Source organism: Camelus bactrianus, chromosome 11 (assembly GCF_048773025.1).
Source record: "Camelus bactrianus isolate YW-2024 breed Bactrian camel chromosome 11, ASM4877302v1, whole genome shotgun sequence".
Classification (NCBI taxonomy): Eukaryota; Metazoa; Chordata; class Mammalia; order Artiodactyla; family Camelidae; genus Camelus; species Camelus bactrianus.
Genome location: NC_133549.1, coordinates 34,745,503 through 34,768,283, shown reverse-complemented (window position 1 = coordinate 34,768,283; position 22,781 = coordinate 34,745,503). Strand labels below are relative to the sequence as shown.

At 37.9% G+C, this 22,781-nt stretch overlaps 1 long non-coding RNA gene across 1 annotated transcript in view; it reads left to right on the top strand.

Annotated features, from left to right (window-relative positions):
* Positions 1 to 22,781, top strand: part of LOC141579093 (uncharacterized) — a 205,605-nt gene that overhangs the window by 4,049 nt on the left and 178,775 nt on the right. The window contains exon 3 of the long non-coding RNA XR_012510133.1: positions 3,150 to 3,209. This is a non-coding gene — a long non-coding RNA (uncharacterized LOC141579093). The remainder of the gene's footprint in view (positions 1 to 3,149; positions 3,210 to 22,781) is intronic.

Below are 22,781 nucleotides of genomic sequence, written 5' to 3'. Positions count from 1 at the left end.
TACTGGGTGTAATGTCTGCAGTCCCAGTCTTTGATAATTAGAAATCCACATGTGATAATTGTTCTAACACTGGCATCATCACAAGTGTCTACTGAAGACCATTGGATATCCACAATACCCATGTCTCATCCCAGCCTAGACACCAGGAAATTATGGTATTCTTAATATCAGGAATTAAATACACGTATTTTCTTGCATCTTTCCATTAAAGAATCAAAGATGTGAATGAAAGAGAAACTGATTTTCAAACTTATATCAAGTTTAGGCATGCATGATGGGACCCATTTCCTGTAATCCTTGCCAACACTTGTAATTTGTAGACTATTTAGTATTTACCAACACAACATCTGCCAATTAATTAAGGGCTACTGCTTCTGGAAAGGCAAGGATCTTCTGGCCCTTACAATCCAAATCTGAGCAAATAGGTAAAGGTTGTGTGAGGGAGGAGAAGGAAGACACCTCGATAGGGGGTTGAGAAAATAATTTTCTTGTGAGGACTAGATCCCGAGGGGGAGAGAAGAACAAATGTCAATCACCTCCTCACTCAATACAGTCCCAGGACACAGTATTGATTTATTTCTTTTGGGTGAATGTGATGACTTTGACCTGCCCCAGGATGGGAGGTGTCAGCCTCTCATGCTTGTCAATCTTTACTGAAGACTGAGGATTAACTGTGATGTGCATCCCATTCTGGTTTAATGTTGATACACAAGAAAATTGTTTTATTTCTCCACTACATTTGTGGACAGGATTTCTTGGTTGGGAGAAGTTTTTGTTTTTAATTATATTTCTTCCAACACTTTCCACATGCAGTCAGTGATTGCCACTTTGAAAAGATGAGTTAGAAGTGGGGAAAGGTGTGTCCTCAGTCACATTTTTCTCTGAGGATATAAATAAAACGGTCTTATAAACCAGAGGAAGGTGTCGGTATGCTCCCAGCATTCTGTCTCCTACTCTTCTTTTGTCTGCATGTTGAGGAGGGGATGTCTGTTAGACACCTCGCACATTTCATAGAAGGTGGCGGGTCTCTTCAAGGTGGATGATAACTAGAGACAATAGAGGTCATAAATCTGGATGTCTTCAAAAGCACATAAACTCACGTGCTTCTCTGCTCACTCTTGAGAAGTGAAGGGCCGTGGGAAGCTCTCTGGACACACGCTGTGTGGTAAGCATATGAAGATTGCGTGCTTCCTCCTCCCTGAGTTTCACAGAGCTCCCATCTTGACAGGTTGTCAAAGCTGCACTCCAGTCACTTCCAATTCCTTACGAGAAGAGAGATTGTCTTATCTTCTTGTCGAGACCCAGTCACCCAGCTCTTTCTTGGACCCATTCATTTACCACTCAATTAACTATTTGTTACTTGAAAGCAAAATAGCATAGTGTGCATCCTTGAATTGCTGCTAGAATTTAAACCCAGCTCTGGTGACTTTTAGGTGGGAACTCTGTGTTCTCACAAGTAATGACATTAATGATAATAATGCTTCAGAAAATATTTGCAGTAGGCACATTATTTGATGAATTAAATGTATGTGGGAGTAACCTTTACCTCTTCATATTGCTTGATTTATATCTTTTTAGTTGTCTTCAATATTATTATTTTATTTAATAGACAATACATCTTAATCGTTTAGGAACTTTCTCTTCTCTCCTTTATTCTCTAAGAGCCAATCAACAGGTTTCTCGAGTGTCCTAAGACCAGAAGTCCCCATTTCCCTTAGATTCTCTAGAAAAGTGAAATGATCCACAATAGGCCAAGAAAATGAATGCACTGGCCCCTCTCTGCCACTGTGCACAGAATGAGCTGGGTCTGACTCTCCAGAAAGTTCCACCGTGTGCAGAGATTCCACAAAGGGAACCCATAAAGAAGTGGGCTCTCCTCTGTTTTAGAAAACCATTTTACTCTGGGAATTTAAACCGTGATCCCAGCTCCCCAACAAACACCTGCTGTTCATTGATAGCACCATCTGGTATTTCAGCTCCTCACTCTGTTACAGAAGCTTTGTGTGGCTGCCTCCCCAAATTAATTATTCTATAACAACTTGTTTTCTGGAAGCACTTGCCAAATAGGGTAGTTTTGCTGTAAGCTGCTAATTTGATGCTTTGCCCCATGCTTGAATGAGCATTCCTGTGCCTTTCCTTGGTCATGGTCTGAAGTGTTTCAAGCCATTATATTTGAGGGAGTGTGAGGCAGGGGAAATGCATACTAATGCCCTGAGCAAGTGGCTTGGGGAAAAAAAATGTGTTTATCTGCATTTCACAAGCTCATGAACATGAATGGCCTAATCTAAATAATTTATTTAAAGGGATGATTATGATAATACAGGCTGAGCTATACCTGTCATAGGAGCTTAAAAAGTGCTTCCTATGCTCCTGGAGAATGTCATTCTAAGTGAAGTAAGCCAGAAAGAGAAAGCAAAATACCATATGAGATTGCTCATATGTGGAATCTAAAAAGCAAAAACAAAAACAAAAACAAAAAAACAAAGCATAAATATAAAACAGAAATAGACTCATAGACATCGAATACAAACTTGTGGTTGCCAAGGGGGTGGGGGGTGGGAAGGGATAGACGGGATTTCAACATTGTAGAACAGATAAACAAGATTATACTGTATAGCACAGGGAAATGTACACAAGATCTTATGGTAGCTCACAGAGAAAAAAATGTGACAATGAATATATGTATGTTCATGTATGACAGAAATTGTGCTCTACACTGGAATTTGACACAACATTGTAAAATGATTATAAATCAATAAAAAATGTTAAAAAAAAAAAAAGTGCTTCCTAGAGTAGTGATTGCTTTTAGTATAGCCATACCTTTGACCCCACTCAGCAGTTTCTTCAGTTATTGATCTCTCACCATTCAATTTGCAGCAGTGCCATGAAGCTCCATGCCATGGCAGCAGCCAAGTCTGGGGGATGCCATGAAATGAGCACTGGATGGGGTCACTCACTAACCAAGTGAGGTTCAGTAAGTCACCTAGTCACTCTGGGTCTCAGTTTACTCCTTGGTAAAGAAATTACCTGACCTGTCACACCCCAAGTTGTTGTGAAGCTCAAATGAGATAAAAGTATCAAGACAGTGCAAGCAGTAATAAGCAATATGCACATATTACAAAGTTCACCCATTTATCTCTTTTTTACAGATCAGATTGCAATCAAGTCGGGTACCTGTTGCTGCAACTCTGGAGGAAAATGCTTAACCTGTAAGTCTGTGTGGTTTAGGGACAAATTGTCTCATCCCACACCAAACTCCTCTTTTCATAATACTATATACTTTTTTGAGTATTTGGCTGCACGATGGCAGTGTGATTTGGCACAGTGGTTCTTCACCTTGGTGACACATTAGAATCACCAAAGATTCTTTAAATCTGCCAATACCCAGGCCTCAAATGAACAGAATCGCTGATGGCATGGCCCAGGCATCTGTATTTTTTTTTAAGTGTATCAGTTGATTCAAATACACACTGAAGAGTGAGAACTGCTCATTCAGAGGAGTCACACACCCTTGGCTCCACCATTCTGCTGACTGACCTCCGGCTGAGGTCTCTGAACCTCAGCTGATGATGTGTAAAGTGAGAAGGGAGACTTGACAGCTTTTAGAGTTTTTGTGAGGATACTGGATCACTTAGGTCAATTGCCCAGCCCCCGAGAAACTCAGTCGATGTTGTCTGTTACCATTTATGTACTGACTTGTATTGTGTACTCTTTCCCTGAGTGTGATTGTGCATGGGGGAGGAGGAGAGGTGTCCATATCTGAAGTGTAAATTCTTGAGGACAAATACATAGTTTACATGGTTTACTTTTCTTCTAAATCCCCTGCAGTCCTAACATAGCTCTGAGCATATAGTAAAGAGGTATTTAACAACTATAGTAACTATTTTGATTGATTTATTGACAGAAAGGAAATGCGAAATCATCTTTGGCTCCGTCAAGGATGTGTAAAAACATCAGAAGTGCATTCTAGTAGACTTACCACAGCTTTTGATAAAATCCAAAGAGCATTTGATAGCATCTGAGTCTAAGTCACAGAAAATTTTTTCTTTTATCAAACTATGAGCCCAACAGCTTAGATATTACATTTAGAGGACAGTCATGTTTGCCCTGGGGCATTTCATTTGATACAGGGCCACAGGAAGGAAGCTGCATCAATTGTGAAGCCAGGACCTGACTTTCATTTCTGAAAGAACTCATGTAGGTATCAGGTTCTAGAAACTGGGATGATTGGAAGGCAGTCAGTATAGGCCAGGTGCTTAGGTGCATGAACCTGGGAATTGAGTGAGCTCGTGAAGGTAGACTAGACAGAGTGTGTGGGAACAAGGTGGGGAACCAGAGGGTGTGCATTACTGTGTCAGAGCAGCAAGGAGCTATTTTCATCCTTTCTAGCTCAAGCCCAGATTGGTCTTAGAAGTAGTGCAGGGGGATCTGTGGAGCCAGCTGTGGCAAGGGGAGAGAGACACAGCAAGGAAGGGCAGGCAGAGGGGCTGCACTCTCTCTCAGCTGGACATGCTGCATCACCAAATGAGCATCCCTGCTACTCTCTATGCTGTGTCGGGCAATCCGCGTGAGTTAGAGCAGACTGGTAGCCTGCAGACATATTCTCTGTAACCAGTACATTCAGTTCACACATAGCACAACCAACAAGGTGTTACTCTAGATCTCAACAGAATTCAGCAACTTCACCACATTCTGTGCCATCTGCCTGCCCCTGTATGATTTTGAGTTTGCAAACTCAAGTTAAAGCCTGTTGATAGACACAGAGAACAGCTGTTGTTTCTGTCAAGTGTTGTCAGTGAAATGCTCTTCATTATTGCATGTTCCAAGTTTCATTCCCGTGCTCTTCAAGATTCCCACCCCATCAAGGTAATAGTAATTCAGACCAATGAAAGAATAAAGATATGGTTCTTATCCTGAGTCATTGGTTACAGGGCAGCCAGAGAGGTTTGGAGCCTGGGATTTGGGGGCCCGAGGTGTTGTACAGAAGCACATGGTTGTAAGAAATCAGCAGCAAACTGGAGGTCAAGGAAGACTAAGGCCTTAAAGTCATGGCTTACAATAAATCAAGTCAAAACTCAAATCACCTATGCACCAGGACATGAACCAGAATGGGAGGCAAACCTTGCATCCCTCAGAGGTCTCTGTGTACCATCTAGTAGGGCTGACCATGGGCATGAGATGGTGTATGTGACGGTTTTGATATGTTCTTTACCTGGAGCAGAAGGGCTGTCACCAGCTCAAATTTCAAATATATTTCTAGTTTTAAAAAGTGGCCACCCTTTCTATTTTCTCTCTCGTCTCAGCAATATCATCTTTGTTGGAGTAATTAGTCACATAACTAGGCCTGATATGGGAAAAAATATAGAGGGTCATTTTGAAAGAGATGATTCTCTGAGCTGATGTCTTTCTACATATTTCTACTTACTGGATTTCTATTAATACCTTATTACCCTGTAACTATTTTCATAATAGATTTTTAAAATTTTGATTTTTACTCATGACTCTTATAGCATGAAATCCATGATTGTAACACCACAGTTTTGTCCTTCTTACATTCCCTTCCCATTTTTCCCAAATGTACCATGTATTATATTATGTCTGTAATGTAATACAGTTGTGACTTTTTGCCATATACTCTGTTATAAAATTTTTCTCTTAGAAAAATACTATTTTTATATTGTCTTCAACAATATTTTTCTCTGGCAAATTTATCTTTGACTAATATTAAAATGATGTTAGCATAATATGCATATACATTTGTATAATATTTATTTACATGAACATAACATTCAATTGCATTTACCTAAGATAAATTTCCTAAAACAGATTAAATTCATGAATACACATTTCAGTTGTTTCCAATTGTTTGGTTTTTTAAAAGGCTTCTTACTTCTGTATAATTACAGTCATCCCTTGGTATCTGTACAGGATTGGTTCCAGGATCCCTACAGACACCAAAATCTGTAGATACTGTAGTGTAGTAGGATTGCCCCACCATATCCACTGATGAGGAACCAGTGGATATAGGAGGCGGGGGTGAGGGTGGGGCAGCTGACTATATTTCCTTAGGATAAATCCCATGAATTGGATTACTAAATCAATGATCCTGATAATAAAACAAGACTTGTTTAGTTTACAAAGAATTTCCCTGTAAGTTTCAGATTTCAATACTCCAACTTACCAGTAAAGTGGGCAAAATACAAATTATTTCACCCATTATACAGGCAGAAAAACTGAGCCAAAAAGAAGTTAAGTGACTTACCCAAGTCAGGTGAACCACAGTGGCAGAATAAGACCTAAAATAAAAGTCTTCTAGTTCTTGGCTTTCCATTCTAAACAAGAAACATTAAGGAGAACTTTTTGTTTGGCTTTATTTATTTATTTATTGTCATTATAATTTCCCAAATTTGTAATTTTTCTTCTTTTGTTATATTTTGGAGAAAGGGTATCAAGGGAGGAGAGAAGACAAATTTCTTTTAGTGAATTTCAGTAGCAATACAATCCAAAACAAAATAATGATGAAATTTACAATAATAACCAACTATAATAACTGAGCCCCTTAGTATTCCAGGCTCAGTGTTAAGCGATTTACATCAGTGGTGTGTGCTGGGGCCAGCAAGTTGATTGTGTGGACATCATCCCAACTTGAAATGGCCCAGGTGGAGCAGGTGGAGCACTTACACCATGGAAATCAGCAAATGCTGACCTCTCCACCTCAGCTGAAAAAGCTGATTGTTAAACATTTACTGGCACACCTCATGAAATGAATTATCTCATTTAACGGATCCAAACAAGCCTACTTTCAATAAGAATCTTCATTCATGGGTGACAAGACTGGGGCCAGAGAGGGTAAGGTATTTCCTGGTGTTAAATAGCTACGAAGTAGCAGATATGGAACCGACATCAGGCAGTCTGATTCCAAAAATTAACATTTGACCACCAAACATTACTGTTTCGTATTCATCCAAAACAATGCAGATAGTTAGAAATATTCTGAGATGACTGGGCAGATTCTAAGTTATGGATTTTGTTTGTGCTTGATTTTCCCAAACTCAAGTGGATAATTAAGGCTCAACTGTGAAAATATCTTACTATTTTCCACCAGTCCCACTGTGACCCTATGAGGAAGACTGATGGTAAAAACCAAATACGAAAAGATTTTCCACTTTTCATGAACAAGTCGTGTGTTTCAAGGGCATGAGTATCTTGCCCAAAGTGACTAAATGCGTCAACAGTCCATATGGCCCCCTCAGTCCATTAGGCCCCACTGATTCCCATGATGAGTGAGCTGAAAGCCTCAGGCTTGTGACCCAGGTGAACAATGGAGAAGGATGCTCAGCCTGTTTCAGCAGTGAAGTGCCATGTAACTTGACTGTTGTATCTGGTATTGAAAAAAACATAATTTCCTTTATGTAAATCACACCCCTCCCCTTAAAGATAGTAGACTTACTGGTTAATATTTTTGTTCTTCATGCGTGCCTTCTATGCCAGTGCTAGTTGTTCAAAGGATGTTCTTTGCATACTTTTTCTATTCTGTTCTTATTCTAGATTATGTACATAAAACTGGCTTATTGCTTTTGCAGATATACAGGAACATCAGAATGTAAGCCAACGATGGAGAGTAGTGGCTAATAAAAGGAAGCTATTTCAGTTGATTATTTATAGTGTAAAAACAATATTTGATGTGTCAACTACAGGCAAAAACAAAAAAGACCCTGCATTTCTAGGGGCTAAGAAACTTCCTGTCAATCATATGAGATGGTTGGTCTTTTTGTTTCTTAGAAAACTGGGACTTTGGAAACAAGTTTATTAACTACAAATGAGCATTCTGTTTGAAATAACTTCCATAAAATGTATGTAAATAAAATTACTTGATATCTATAAAACATTTTACAGCTTTCAAAAGGTTATGTGTATAATCCTTGGAATACAGTTTTTAGAAAGATGATCTTAATACCCAAGGTCATACAGTCCTCCATTAGCAGAAGAGCTCAGGCTTTCTTACCTGAGGTCCAGTTTGTTTTTCATTCTACCAATACCACATTGTATCTCTGGATACAGGAGACATTTAAGGTGCATGAAATAGGCATTCAAGTGCCAAATCAATGATCTTTAAGAGATAGGCTTGCTTATCATTGAATTTTTGTCTTATTTACCCTTCATTTATTGGCTTCAAAAAAGTAGGCAGGGGACAACTTTTCACTGAAATGCTCCTAGATGTATGATTTGGGGTGAAACTTGGAGACTGTGAATCCAGCTCCTACCAAATGTCTCCTAAATTTCTCTGATAACTTCTTACCAGTTTCTTACTAAATATTTCTGGAGGTGAATTGCTTAATTATATCTTTGGGAAATTGTGAGCCTAAGACATTTTTTTCTTAATATGAGTCAAAATTGGTCTTTAGCCTCAATTTAGGACTTTCTTCTTTGGTTACCAAAGACCTACTTGTATATAGCAGAAAAAATGATAGATCAGGTGATTTCAGCATTTGCTCCAGCCCAAAAAACTCTGCCTAGAAACTCTTCAGATTTTGGAATTCCTTTATCTAATCCTTGCTACAGATTTTTTTCCCCCTAAATATATCCAAATGCTTTTTCTGAAGAGTCTAAAGGATAATTGTTTGATATGGGATCCAGGTTCCTCACTAAACCAGACATCTTTAGTTTGTCACTTAATTGGCCAATAAGGCAAAGAACCAGAAAATTCTTTATGATGTGCCAAACCACAACTCCATCCAGTATATCTGCTCTTCATGGAGAAAGCAGGTGTACAAGTTTTAGTGGGTGAGAGGACAGAGATTTATATAGGGTAGCCCTTTGGGAGATGGTGGCTGGGAGCATCATTTTTCACTTTGTTTAATCATCATGGTGATTTATTTAGTGGAGAGAGAATAGAAAATTGGTCAAACATGTGGCATAAGTGTGAAATGAGTGATTGAGAATCTGCTCTTTCTGGCAAACCAAGTTGGGCAGTATCAGTAAATAAAGGAATCACTGTACTTTAAAAAGAAAAAGGTTTCAAGGTTAGTAGAAACCAAATAAATGAATTTAATAAGTGTAGAAAAAAATCTGTGCGGGTTATCAAAATACTATGGAAAAACATACAATACAGAAGGAAAATGTTACAGAATTCCTGACTGGGGGCACCAAAAAAGTGGTACCAACCAAGTAGTCTTAGATTTTGATTTATAACCAGCTGAACTGCTTTTTTTCTCAGTGACTGCCAGAGACGCCCTACCTCTGAAAATAATAGTATAATGGTAAAAGCCATGTGAATATATAGCAGAAGTACGTATGAGCTGATAGAGTCCAAATCCCAGTTTGCTTTCTTGGAGAAATGTGTTGGGAGAGTTTGGGAAGGATTCCTGCAGAATAAAAAAGAAGAGACAAGAGGGTAGATTTTGGCTTGTGGGAAAATTTTTGCCCTGAGCAACAACTTTAGGAAACTTCCTGGACATTGCTGACAAGTTGGATCTTTCACAGACATTCTTTATGCTCAGTATAGATAAAAACTAGATGTCTTGTACTCCACATTGCCTCCCATGTTGTATGATTCCAGTGCTGCGTGGAGAGACTCCCCAGATGGAAAAGCCATTTAAATATCAGTGTCCAAAAAGGGAATGACTAAAAAGAGCAATTTCTTTTACTACTGATGATGTTAGGAACACTTGGGCTTGAAATTATTTACTGAGAAGAGGCACATGAATACTTAGTGCAGAGTAATCATGTTAGGATAATCCAGTGGAGATATTTTTTAAAATACAGAAAAGGAAAAACAAAGCAGAAAAAAATTATGTGGTTATTCCTCATTCCAAAGACAGAAATCATATAGATTCTGCTGTAAACCCTTCCAGCTTTCTCATATCTGCATGTGTTTTTATTTAGCTATATTTTGCAAAATTGAGGGCATTCTGCCTCTACTGTTTTGTACCCTGCTTTTTCACTTAATACATGATGAACATTTTTCATGCCAATAAGTATTCCTTTAAATTTTGATTTTGTATGGCTGCATTATTTCTGCAGTTTGTGTTGTCTGTCCTGTTAATAGATTTTATGTTGTTTCCTATTCAAATTATACTTGTTCATAAATATTGGTGTGCCTATGACTAATTTTTTTAGGATAAATCCCTATGTGAAGAAATACTGGGTAAAATAGGATGAACATTTTTAGCTGTCAGTACTTATTGCCAAATGGCTATTTCCATGGTCTAGTGCCAAGCCTGAGTATTAGCATTTTTAAAAAATGGAAATTTGATAGGTCAAACACAACATTTCATATTTTTTTCCTCTGATTAATAGTGAGGATGATGATATAATTTGTCCATTTGGACATTTTCTATGTTCCTCATTCATGCTCCACAGAGTAATAATAATTCATCACTGAACTAGAGCACTCAGACATCACTGACTCCAGTTTTTCCCCTGAGTCAGTAGTGATGCTGGTGGCTGAAGCTTGGGCCAAGAACAGAAAGGCAACTGCAGCTCTGATAGTGGCTTGCTACATCATTTGGGCAAGTCACTCCTTTCTGTACCCTATTTTCCTCATTTGAATAAGAATAACCTATATTATGTTTACATAATCTTATGTTATAGGATCAGATAGCCCTATCCTAATCTAAATCTTATGTTTACATCTATGAGATGAATTTAAAATAAATGAGTCCAGGTCCTCTTAAGCCTCAGTTGCTTTCACATTCTCATCATGTTTTTTACTGGTAGCATCTGGGGATTTTTGTCTGTCTTCCCATGTCCTGAAAGCTTTCAGAGTAGGAAGAAGTTTACAATTCTGGAAAATATAAATAAATGCTGAAAAGTTGTGCACTTTGTACATGCCAGGTGCTGCTTTAAACTCTTCAAATAATACACACAAGGCCCTACAGACCTCTGAAGATCATTGTTTTTTAAATGAAGAAAGTGAGGCTGAAAGAGTTTTTTATACCTGCCCAAACTCCTGTGGTTAACAGAATTAGGTCTAAAACTTTGGTTTTCTGACACCAATCAATACTAGCTGTGAGTATCTTGGGATCAAAGCCCAATTTAAAAGCATTGCACCATAATTTCTCAAATACTCATGATAACTATCTAATGCCAGGTTAATTTTCTTCTGCACCTAGGATTTCCGTAGGCCATCTTTTCTCACTATCAAGTTACTGATATGAAGTTAAGAAATGCAGATAATATTTGATATTAGATGAAATTAACGTAGTTAGCAGAATTTATCAATGACTGAAAAACAAACACAAACTGCCTACAAAATCATCATGTTATCAAATATGATAGACAATTCATAATGTTCACTGAAAGTTTGAAACTATGGTGCGCCATGAAGATAAATGGGTAAGTCAGTAGAAACCAAACCTGGGATTAGAGTCTAGGTCTTTTGATTCCTAATACAGTGCTTTTTCTGCTAAAACATTGTGCAGCTTCTGACAAATTATGTATGCTCTTGGGCTCAGAATATAAATACACAAGCCCAAGGAGACACGTCACAAAGATGTTCCACTTAGAGATTATAATAGCATCAAATTGAAAATAACCTAAATTCAATCAGTAGGACGTTTGATAAACAAGAGTACATAAAAAACATAAACCCTATCCAGCCCTTCAAAATGTGACATAGATCTCTATTGTTCTAGATGGATGAGCATGGTGTATTATTATGTGAGGGGGGAAAAGGCATGTTACAAAGTAGCATGTATAGCATGATCTGCTGTGTCTGAAATGGCACGCTTACGTCCATAGATAATATGGTTTTTGCTAGATTATGGGATTGTGATGGTTTTTTTCCTTTTGTCCATGTCCTTGATTCAGTGTTGTTTCAGTTGCTTATAAGAATTGGTTCACATGAAACAAAATGCTTTAAAACAAGGAAGCAGTTCTTACTCTCTGTACTGTTTAAACAACCAGCACTTCTCAAACTTTCACCTGGAGAACCCTGTTAAAATGCGAGTTCTAATTCTATGGACTGTTCAGGGTCTGGGATAGGGCCAGTCTGCATTTTAGACAAGCTCCCAGGTGATAACAATGCTGCTGAACTGAGAGCAACACCTTGCATTACAAGAATCTAACTGTTTTTGTTAATTACCCCAGCAGATCTTTTCATCACTCATTCCATATGTAGTTTCTGGCAGTTCTGGCCCGGAATTGTTTTCCCTTGTTTATTGGTGCTGTTGTGATTTCTAGGTAAATAGAACCCTGGAGCTTTCTTATTTTTCTTGCAGTTAATAAACATAAACACTGGGGGACACTATTTTCAATTGCTGCACACCCATTATACAACTGGAAATAGTACTCAGTTTTGCTTCCACCGTCAGATAATTTTTATCTTGATACCCTCAACTGAGGATGTTCTCTGACTTAATGGCACTGGTTGTATAAATATATGAATAATTGGAGAGTAATTATGATTTAAAAATAAAGTAGCAATTGACAGACTGCTCAGCATGTGAAATGAGGTCATAATATGAATGCTAATGCAACACACTTCTCAATATGTTTTCATGAAGAAAATTAGTATTTTAAGGACTGGGTATGAGAATAGCCTAAGATTTCTTTTATGAAAGCAAGATGTTAAAACCCTGTACTTGGGGGAAAAAATGGATGAAATAAAATGCATTAGAAATAATAATGTAATCAACAGTTAAGTAAAATATGGCTATTACTATTACTATGTTCAGCACTCACTGAGTGCTTACTAGGTAGTACCAGGCTGACCAAGCTGATTTACTTTCATTATTTTGTTTGATATCTTATTTAAGATTTGTAAAAGGTCAATAACTTGCCCAGAGTAACATACCTAACAGGCAGTAGTTAGTATTTCAGTTCACACTGTGTGAATCCAAACTCAAGATCTCAACAACTATGTATACTTTTAGACTCATTCAAAGAAATGAGTGTCTGCCTAACGTGTATGAGGTATTGTTCTAGGTAGCAGGGAATATTTAGTGAATGAGTGAAACAAAAAACATGCCTTCATGGAGCTTGCCTTCTAGAGGAGATAAAGAGATAAATGTTCTTAAAGATTTGAATGAGATCTTAATCACTTAGCTGTGTAACCCTGAATGAGATATAGAAAAGTTACTACCCTCCTTTGGCCTCCATTTCTTTAAATATAGAGTTTGAATTTTGCACTCTAAGTTTGCTTTAAGCTCTCAAACCTCTATGTCCATGAAATTACAAGCCATTTTATTTATCTTTACATTTCCTGCTTCTAATTCAAACTATCAATAGACCAACTCATGCAGGTGTCCTGATCTGATGTCTTCAATGAGGTTTCCTTTTCTAATATTTACTCTTGTTGATTTTATTATTATTCCGTTATTCATGACAACGAACGCCAGGTCAGGCTGCTGTGAAATGACTTGGTGGCTTTCCACTGCAATGTTTATGCCAACTGCACCCTGCCCAGCCACCCCCTCCTACCTGAGCCAGACTACTGATCTTACATGTGGGCTTTCAGCCATTGTCACAGATGGGACCAGTACACTGGACTCCGCACCTCATGTATGAGAATCAAATGCAGTCTTTGGAAATTACTGTGGCACACTCTTCAGCAGTTGCCATGAAATGAAACAGTGTACCCATCCAGCTTCCAAAAGACCTTGATTGAGCCAACTTAGTGTTCTCTCCTTTAGGAGTTTCACACCTAAATATTTCCTGCCCTTTAGAGAAGAAAACTAGGCAATCCTAGAACTGGCACAAAAGGAATCTGGGTATGGATTTGCTCTCTAACACTTCTGCAGACAATAGGTGTCAGTAGGCAGTTCAAGCCTCTGGATTTGCTAGTGTTTCTCTCAATCATTAATTCACTTACTTGAAAATAATGTGTATGATTGCCTAGTGTGTGTTAGGCACCCCTCTGGACCCTGGGATTATGGAAACTATGGTTACAATAACCGTTGCCTTCGTAGACCCTTCTTTTTGAAAACATGATTTTTCAGACTCACAGAATTATGGGACTAGAGTGGTGTTGGATTATCTTATATAATTTCTGGTATGACAAAGTAATACCCAGAAATTTGGGTGTTTCAGGCACCAATGTGTAGAAAAGAATGGAGATGAAGTCATGAAATATTTGTATTTGATGTCCAACAAATTTTGAAGTATATAAACATGACTGGCTTTTAGGGAAAAGACATAATGATTACCTCCATAGGTGGAGTTACTGCCTTGGATTTGGAAAAACTTGTGAGACCCTGAAATTTCAGAAAAAGCAGGAAGTGAAGAAAAGAATGTTACGTATGTTGCCTTCTGTGTAGAGTAAGAATAACTTGAATTATCTGCTCTGAAATTATATTCCTCTTCAGTTAGGGACACAGTCTGCCAGTGTTAAGTTTGATTCAATTTTGTACATACTATCATCCCTTTGAGCAGTCTCCCTCAGTTTCAAGTAACTAGCAGAGGCAAAATAAGCTCTTGTCTTGCCAAGTAAAACTCCAAGAATTTACAAATTGGTCCCAAACCCTTCACACTTTCTTGGGAGTGAAACAGAAACTGACTTGAGTGATCAAAATCCAAGTTCACTCAGAACATGTCCTGTTTACACCTGTTGTCTGGCATCCCCATCAATTTGAAATACTCCTTTCTTCCAGAAAGGAATTCTCATTTCTTATTCACATTCTTACTCAGGTATAAGAATAATAAAGTTTGTGATTACCCTACGTTTAACCAAAAGAGGTCTTCTTTGCAAGTACCCATTCAGTTTCAAAGACCCTAAAGAAAACAAGCAAAACCCCAACCCATATAATGTTGTATAATGAAGAATTTGTCTGGTTTTTATCCCAGGTTGCATGGAGTTTCTAAAATCCTTGGACTTTCCAAAGTGATAGGAGTGTCTTTATTATTATACCCCTTTGATCACATCTGAGTTTACATTAATGACATTAGATGACTCAAATTGGAGCTGGTCACTAGAAGGACCAACCATGTGATTACCAGGTTGGAGCCTTCAGTCAGCCCAACTTCCAGGAAGAGGAGTCAGGGACTAGAGATTGAGTTCAGTCATTTAGACAATGTTCAATCAATCATGCCTATGTAATAAAACTCCAGTAAAACTCTGGACATGAAATCGGAGGATCTTCTTGGCTTGTGAACACATTAGTGTCAGTCTGCATGGAGGGAGACGGGCCCTGACTCCATGGAGAGAGTGCATCGTAGCTCTGCATTTGGGACCCTCCTAAACCTTGCTCCATGTGTCTCTTTATTTGGCTGGTCCCGATTTGTATCCTTTATAACAAAACTGTGATCATAAACAAAGCATTTGTCTGAGTTCTTTGCGTCATTCTAGCAAATTATTGAGCCTGAAGGGTTGTAGGAACCCCTGAATTTATAGCCAGTTGGTCAGAAGTGTGGGTGGCCTGTGGATCCCTGAAGTACAACTGTCTTCTGAAATGAGTACAGTCTTGTGGAGGATTGAGTCCTTAACTTATGGGGTCTGCACTAATTTCAGGTGATTAGCTTCAGAATCAAATTGCAATACACCAGTCAGGGTTGGAATAGAGTCCCAGGAAGAGATTTGACCAAAGAAAACAATGCTTTCATGCCTGCTCACTGTCATTAAATTCTCCTGCCAATGTGGACATTTTCATAATATCTGAAGCTTATTACTATAATTTTTGCCCTTTTTTTTGCTTTGAAAGGAGAGAGGGACAGATTGGCACATACATACAAAATGAAAATGAAGTTCAAATGCATGTTTAAATCGATTCCCATTTCGGCTGCAGGAAGACACAATATGTATTTAACTGGACGTGGATAAAAGCCATGTGGCCACAAACAGGAAAATGGCTGAAAACAGCAGACTGGACCACTGTTTTTCAGTGGCTGCCCATCCCTAGAGGGGGAGCGCTTGCTTTTCCCCACCAGAGCTAGACACTAATTCCACAAAGAAGCAGTGACAACAAAGCATAGCTTCTTAAGAGGAGAGCAGAGTGATCAAAAGCACAGATTTGGGGATTTTGCAAAACCGGTGTCATTCCCAACTACAGAAATAATCAGGTGTGTGACTATAGCCCTGGTACTTAACAGTTTGAGCCTCAGTTTCCTCACCTGTAAAATGTAGATAATAATTCCTGTTTTCTAGGTGATGGTGTAGAAAAGTGAGGTAATGAATAAAAGATGACAAACTGTGCCTTAAACTTAAATAGCTTAATAAGTGGTGTATTTAGGGCCACTCAGCAGCTGGAGGCTAAAGTGTTTTGTTCTCTCTCAGGCCTTCTTCTTTTCATCCCTTTTTGGGTTTTGCCCCAAACTGGCTTTCCAAAGAAAAGTTTAATACTTGTCTGCTGTCTGGAACTTTAAATCATTTATGGAATATTGAAAAAAGCATACATTTACATTGGAACCCAAGATAGCCTCACTACTGTCTTATTCATCCAGGCCTTTTTTTGACAGCTCAGTAGAGTTGGGTTAGTTGACATGGGCAGTATTTTCAACATTTGTGTTTCAGCAAAATGGAGTATGTGTGTGTGTGTGTGTGTGTGTGTTACCTTTAAGCAACTGGTATTAAAATACTTTCCTTTGCAGACAAGCAGGACAGTGTTTCTACATTTTGCGATTTCTTTGATTTGTGTATTCTTTTGTTCCTTATCCTAAAAATGCTTTGGTCTCTTTCTTTAATTTCTTTTGTTTGGGTTTCATGCAAGCAAACATCTGTGAGCCCCACCTATAACCAAAGGAGCCCCAAACTGAGTTCTCAGAAGCCTTTGTTTCATGACTTCAGAGCACCTGTGCTGAATTCAGTAGAAAGAGAGGGAGCCCCAAGCCTCTGGTTAGAACACACCTGCCCTGCAGGCATAGCTGAAACTGAAAGTTATCAAGAGATGGCAGAGGGGAGAACCTGAGGATTGAGAGGGAAAAAAATGAGGAACTAGGACAGAGGTCCAACTCCTGAGTAAAGGGGCTAAATACTGATGGTATGAAAAGAATGAAGGAGGGAAAAGGGAGAGAAAAAAACCTCTCCGCATCAGAAATAAAATCTAAAGAGGAGAGGAATTGCTGAGCGAGAGTAAGACAGAGAATGTGGGAAATCACGGTTGGTCTGTGGATAGATAATATATTGGAATCCTTCAAGAGCACAGTCTTCTTTGGAGCAGATTCAGGCTGGTGAGGTTCTTCTAAAATCCATGGGGGAAGATGACGGGGGAAGGGAAACACAGAGTCCTGTTTGAGGTAGGATAGTGGCCACGTGTCCCCCTCTGCAGTCCAAGAGACATTCAAACCCGAGTTCTGTTGCTTTCTTTTTGTTGTGTGGTCTTTGGGCAAGTTACTTAACCCCATAAAGTTTCAGTATCCTCAGCTATAAAATTAAGATAATTATAGTTCTGAGCTCACAGGGTTATTCTGAAAAGGAGAAGAGATACAAAATACAAAGAAATTTTACTTGGAACATAATTGCTTAGTAACATTTGGTTACTTTCATCAATATTTTTGTGAAGCTACTCTGTCCCAGATATTACACGGTTACTTTCCATGCAATACCTTATTTAATCTTCCTAATATCATAGTATATGTTATTACCCCCATTATACACATAAGAAAACTAAAGATCCAGAGAAGTTATGTAACTTGCACAAATAGCAAGAAACATAAGAAAATAGCAGAACTTGTATTCAATCTCAAGAACATCCCTTTCTAAAACATGGGCTTCTCTGCTACATGTCAAACTAAATCCAGTTTAAAATAAATAGGTCTACTTTATACTTAAAATAACAGAAATTCCTACTTCTACTGTTTTCTTTTTTAAAAAATCAGAGTAGATAAGGAATATGAATTAAGTAACAAAGAACAAGGCAGAAGTATTATTACATATATAATATATATAATTTACTTATTTATATATAACTCACATACTCTATATAATACATATATAATAAATGATATATGTAATTCATACATATGTGTTATATTATATATGATATTCTAACTACAGAAGGGCAAAGATTTGATGCTGAAGTATCCAGTATTCAGATTTTTTTCCAATTTTTCTTCTTAAGCCATCAATCACAGAAATGAGAGGAAATCTGGGGCATCTCAGGTTCGGAGTTTTCCCACACACATAAGTTCATCTAACATTTAGAACAGTTTTCCTCCCTCTTTTCCGTCAGTGGCTACATCCATCTAGAATCTGTACCACTCCTCTCCAGAATATAACAAGAACCATAAACTCTTGAGAAAAGGGATTGCGTTTTTACATATTTAAATCTTCAGATCTTGGCCCAGTGCCTGATACATGGAAGATGCACACTAAATCTTGCCTGAATGTGTGCTGAATGAATAACTGAGTGTTTCTGCTGTCCCAGGAGCCTTGATTTCCCCAGTGATAATTTTATCTTTTTTCTCCTTTTATTTCCAAAAGGACCCACAGACACTTGGATGATATTAATAGTGGCCTCATCTCTCTCTGGATTTATCCTTTTTTGTTTGTTTGTTTAACTGATATCTGTTGTATGGGAACATTATTTCAGAATTTCTGTTATTCCTTTTCTGGCTTCCTAAGACCGAGAGAGAGTCTCCCCAATATTTCTGTTGAGTAGGTCTGAGTCATTGGAGAAGCTTAGGTTCAAAGGTGAGGGGGGGAAGCTCCAACCATTGCCTCTGGAGGATTAGTTGAAAATATACTCATATCAGGTGGTATTCCTGGCATTTATGCAGTGGACTATTTTCCTTGCACATACAGTCTGTGCTGTGCTTGGTAAATAAGGAATGCCTTTGCTCTACATCATGAAGAAGTTTGTCATGAGAAATAATTTCAGAGAATAAGAAGAATCAAGGTTGCTCTACACTGTTGGTAGGAATGTAAATTGGTACAGCCATTATGGAGGACAGTATGAAGATTCTTCAAAAAACTAAAAATAGACTTACCATATGATCCAGGATCCCACTCCTGGGCATATATCCAGAGGGAACTTTGAAAAGATACATGCACCCCAATGTTCACAGCAGCACTATGTACAATAAGCAAGATGTGGAAACAACCCAAATGTCCACTGACAGATGACTGGATAAAGAAGTTGTGGTGTATATATATACAATGGAATACTACTCAGCCATAAAAAAGAATGAAATAATGCTATTTGCAGCAACATGGGTAGACTTGGAGATTGTCATTCTAAGTGAAGTAAGTCAGAAAGAGAAAGAAAAATGCCACATGATATTGCTTATATGTGGAATCTAAAAAAAGGAACACAAATGAACTTATGTACAAAACAGAAACAGACTCACAGACATAGAGAACAAACTTATGGTTACCAGGGGGTAAAGAGGGTGGGAAGGGATAAACTGGGAATTTGAAATTTCCACCTCTTGGGGAGTGATGGAAATGTTAGCTATCTTGATTGAGGTGGTGGTTTCACTGGTGTATATATATCTATCAAAATTCATCAAATTGTGCACCTGAAATATGTGTAGTTTACTGTCCAGGAATCATACCACAATAAAGATATTTAAAACAAAGGTTGCTCTGGAAATTTCTTCCTCCTTTATTGTACTTGGTAAGCTTTTTATAAGCCTGTATTAGAATTAGAATTATGCTCTACACACTAATAAAATCATGTACACATACTGATCCTAAAATACCAATAAGGTGGACAGACTTTGAATAAAAGACAAGATCATTTTATGTTGACCAAGGGCAAAGATATGCATGTTGTCCATATGTAAAGGAAACTATTTTTTTCAAAGACAGTGTTTGATGGATAGACTGCTTTAAAATGTAGGTCACAAAAGCACAGAAATTTCCAGTGCCTCCTGCCTCATATTAATTGCAAATTAAAGTTCTGGGACAATACAAAAAACAACTGTTTGAAAGCTCAGAGAAGTTAATACTGGGCAGATTGAGAAGGGGAGACAAAACTTGAAGGACACCTGGTATGGGGGTAAATTTCTCAAGCGGTTAGTCTTTGCCCAGGTTAATCCAAGGCCTACCTCAATGCTTAAGTGTGTAGGGAGCAGGCAAAGCAAAATCTTTGAGAGAAACCCTGTCTTTCTGGCCGGAGGACCAAGACAAGGAGCCCCTGTGAGCCTCAGAGTATGGGGGGAATTAATGTTTTTATTTTGTTTTGTTTTGTTTTGTTTTGTTTTTCTCTTTTTTTCTCCTATCCCTAGACCAAAGGCAGTCCTGGCCGCAGCAACAACTGTGGCAACAGAACAGTCACCTAGAACCCCAAGAGAAAACCTGACTCTTTGTGTCCAGAAGAATTTGGAGAAAGAGACCTGTGGTCCAAAGAGTGTGGAGAAATCCCATTATTTTTCTCTTCCTTTTCTCTCTCTGCTTTGAACTCCAGAATAGCACCAGCCACGTGGAGCCGTGCAGAAATAAGGGTGGATGAAATTCCAAAATGAATCCTGTGTTTCTAGTAAGATGACTAGGAAACAAACCACTAGGAACAAGAGAATGTGAGGGAAATCCCAGAGGAGAAACCTGGAAAAGAGGCTCCCCCAATTCTGTCATGAACAAATTCCAAGCTCAACCTCCAAGATACACATGCTTGGGATAGACCCCAAGGAACATAGCCAAGGCTTTGAAAACTGACCCAACACTGGAATCTCCACCTACGGAAAGTTAAGCAGAATTCATGGATTGACAATAACTGAGATACATTTTCTCCTAAAACAAACAAAAAAGGGATTTTCATAATACCAAGAGTATGACAACATAATATTCAAAATGCCCAGAATATAATCCAAAATTACTTAAAAAGAAACCCCAAAATGCCCTGTTTTCAAGAGAAAAGATAATCAATAGATGCCAACACAAGATATTCCAGATATTGAAATTATCAAAGGCTTTAAAAGCAGTTGTTACAACCAGCTCCAGAAATAAAAGTAAAAATGCTTGAAATTAATGGAGAGATATATGAGTTCTCTGTAGAGAGACAGAAAGTATAAAAAAGAACCAAATTAGAATTTAAAAACTGAAAACTATGTTATCTTTTATAAAATATTCACTGAATGGGCTAAATTGAATAATGAAGCTAACAGAGGAATGAGTTACTGAACTTTTAAGATACAACAATAGAAATTATCCAATCTGAAAAGCAGAGAAAGGTGTTGAAAAAATGAACAGAGCCTTTGGAAGTTGTGGAACAATATGAAAAAGATTTACTATTCTTTTCATTTGAGAATATGAGGAAGGGAAGAAGAAAAACCCTAGTATAGAAAAAATTAAAGAAAGAAGCCTTCTTCAAAAGCTAAAATTGATAGGAGTATAAAGAGTTGGACTGTTTCGCACCTCTTGTTCAGCAAAAGCACAAGAGTGTGCTTTCCATGGACTGACTTAAAATGATAGTTTTCTTGATAAATTCAAAACTACAGAGTGTATTCTTCCTGGACTTAACCATTCTCATTCCTCAGCTGGTAGTCTACAGTTAATCCCTTAAATGCCCTTTTCTGGACTTTAGACCATCTTTTCAAAAACTGGAAATAGCTTAGTAGAATGTCTTATTTGCCCTCACATCAGATTCCCTGTTTATCTTTCCCACTTTTCTTACTTTCCCTTTTTGTTGTCTTTAATAAATCAGAATCCCTACTAACGGCCAGAAGTCTAAAGCAATCAGATTTTGGATGGTCTGTCTTACTAGAGCAGAAATAGAGCTTTCTCTTCTCTCACTTATTTGTGGAGATCTTAATCTAGAATCCCAAACACCAGTATGTACCAGTTTCTTGCTTATAAGAAGGAACTAAAAACACATCTTAGATTTTCTCCTGGTTCTTTCTACATTCAAAGACTTCAGAGAATTTTCCAAATGAAACTGTCTCTTGCATACTAGGCCCTCCTCACTTCCTACCCCAGTGTCCTTCCTTTCCCCTGTTTCCAATTCTATTTCCTTGAAATTCATCTGTCACATCTACCAAAGTGATATACTAAAATGAAAATATGACCCTATTACTGTACAGTTAATAATACTTTCTGCACATGTTCTTGATACATGTTCTTTGTCAGATATGTTTTGCAGATATTCTCAACAAGAATGTGACTTGCCTTTTCATCTTTTGATGACTAGAAATTTTTTATTTTGATTAAATCTAATTTATTGTTTATTTTTTATGATTTTAATGTCTTTTGTGTTCTAAGAAATCTTTCCTATCCTAACATCATGAAGATATTCTAGGACAATTCTAGTAGAAGTCTTATGGTTCTTGTATTAGTGTTTAAGTGATCCATCTCAAATTAAACTTTCAAGTAAGATAGGAAACAAGGTTTACTTTTTTCTGTATAAATGTCCAGAACCATTTGTCAAGAAGACTTTAATTTCCCTCTTAAATTTATTTGTGATCATTTCTAGGCCCTTCTGCTCCATTAATCTGTTTGTTTCTGCTTATGCCATTGTGATATGATTTATAACAGTGAATCTCAGCACTAATTTGCTTGACATCTGGAAGTCGTAGTGGATAATATAGCAGTTGTATTCATTTCCTGCTCAAATATTAGTGGTCTTCTCCACAAGTGAGATTCAAGGAGAGATACATCCCTCTGCAACTCCAGGATAACTTCATCACTAACAAAACTGTCCTAAAACTCATTGTCCATGTTTCTCTGGGTTCAATTTACTTTCCTATCCCCCATTTTAGAATAATGTCTATTGCACCAAACATCATCAGATGGAGGCTCCAGGGCATTTGTGCAACTTTAGCTACCATCTTGCTGTCACCTAACCAATGAGCTAACTCTCCTCTGTGCATGGTAGTCCCAAAATACTGCTTTCTTTTCCACCTTAATGGAAGAACATAAATAGGCAGGAAGACTAATCATTACTAGTATTATTAAACAGGTTTTCAAGCTA